Source organism: Poecilia reticulata, linkage group LG21, assembly GCF_000633615.1.
Source record: "Poecilia reticulata strain Guanapo linkage group LG21, Guppy_female_1.0+MT, whole genome shotgun sequence".
In the NCBI taxonomy this organism is placed as follows: Eukaryota; Metazoa; Chordata; class Actinopteri; order Cyprinodontiformes; family Poeciliidae; genus Poecilia; species Poecilia reticulata.
Window position 1 is genome coordinate 5387148 of NC_024351.1, and position 2210 is coordinate 5389357.

Here is a 2210-nt window from a genome sequence, read left to right on the forward strand (position 1 = left end):
TCTGTTTCCTGGTTGACTGAACGTCCATGTGATTCTGTCACAGTTGAGTTTCTCCTGTCCCACATTTCCACAGGGTAAAGTGACTCCATCACCAGTTTTAACAGTGAAGAAAGCTCGCTGSTKCCCWGCTGCTGCTGCAGGGAAAAGGTTAAAGACAATGTAGCAAATAACTGTTTGCAGGTTGATTGAGATGTAGATTCAACAATTAGGTATTAGATATTTCCTTACCTGTGATCTGAAGTATCAGAAATAAAGACATTGAAATCCGTTGGAAGGAAAGCATAGTGCTTCTGTCTCTTCACACGCACAACTGACTGAGTCTGCAAAGCAATCTCTTTTTAGACATGAAAACATTGCGTAGTCTGTGTGTGTATGAAGGTGTGACTTCCTCATAGAGACTCTGTGTTTGAAAAAAACTCCTCGGTGCCCAACTGCTGCAGCAGCAAATGCAAGAATAAGTGGAAAAATCCCCCCTGAAGGACAGTGAGGTTAAAATACAACATAAACTAAACATAAAACAACACAATAATTAATACGGCAGAACAATATTGCATCACTACAACAATTATTTACGCAAAACTGAAGTAAATATTTGTTAGATGTTTTCTTATCTATGATATGAAGTTTTAGAAGTGGAAATAAAGAGGTTATCTGAATAAAAGCTGATATTTCTGTCTTTCTCTGTAAAAATGGTTCCAATTTTAACATGCAAACCTGACGCAGGCCGTGTGGGTGTTAGAGGTTTCACTTCCTCATAGCATGTAAAAACATCATCCTTCCTCTCATTAACTTATAGTTCATTTTAAAAATTAAAACATTGTTTTTCACATGTTTTGATATCGTTAGGTTTTGGCAGGATGAGCTGCAGATCAAAGCTAATTTGATTCTCAAACTGAGACAGACTTCTTGGAAGCAAAATGATCAGATTAATGCACATCCTCACAATCCCTCCATTAAACAGATGCATGTTTTTAAAGGGACTTTTTGTGGAGGTTTTATATTTAACAATGTGAACCAAAAGTTTATGCTCTATTAGGTGCAACTGAATTTTACACCTAAAACCGCAGAAAGTTTCTTTCTTCGTAAGTACGTCTGTTCTCTCCATACGAAGTTAAAGAGGATGTGGACTGAGTGCATAAATATTTATACACATCACCTAATATGCTGTTGCTACCAGCATAGTGACAGCACTACGTCACCATGCAGTCACTGCATCATTTCCTGTTTTCGTATCGCATCTTTCAACAACCATCCTACGTGTTTAAAGTGTTTAGTTGACTAATCAGAGTTGGCTGAACTGTGGGAATTTTGTTGTCCAAACATGCACATTTCAGAGAACAAAATTAAAATATGACCTGAAAAGGATTCTGTAGAAGATTATTGTTGGTCATCAGGAAATTAGCAAAACTCGGTTATTTAGATCACAAATGGCATTACATGTTGGTCTCATTTTTTTATATTTAGAACTCAATGATTAACTTGAGGTTAAAAACAGTTTCATATTTAAAAAAACAAACAATAGTAGATAACATACTCAGTCTGGGACACATCATCCTACTCGTTGCCCTTTACATCTTCTTCCTCATCCCACTTATTTATGTCCTCTTCATCCTTCTTTACAAGTTCACCTTTTATCCAACTCATTGCCTTTTCAACACTTTTTTGTAGTCCTCATCTTCCTCATCCCTCTTTACAGTTAACATTTATTCTTTACAACAAAGGTTTTTACCCCAGGGTTCAACCCTTCTTTCTCTTTTTCCCACTCRTTCAGATTAACAATCTTTTTCCYCACATCCTGACGGACGACTCAGTTGCCCTTCCACTCATCGCCTCTTTCATACTTGCCCTTCTGTCTGATATCTTCTTTGGGTTCATAGAGCTCATTTTGATTAAACTTCAACCATGTTAAAGTTGCTTATTCAATTTGATTCAAATCCCGGACAAGCCCCCAATTTTTATGACCGGCTCAGACCAACAACACAAACAGGAGACAATGCTGCTGAAAGATGCATAAAAGGAACATTTATTAAAGATAAAGCACAGGGTTGACAAGAACTACATGATTCTAACTTGTCTCACTCCATAGGTATTATCTTTTAACCCTACCGGGACGAAGCCAGCTGTGGAGCGGGCAAGCACGTGACACATTTATAAGGCTTCGTAATAACACAGACGGCATACCGAGTGTTCATTTCACCTCTGGTGGACAG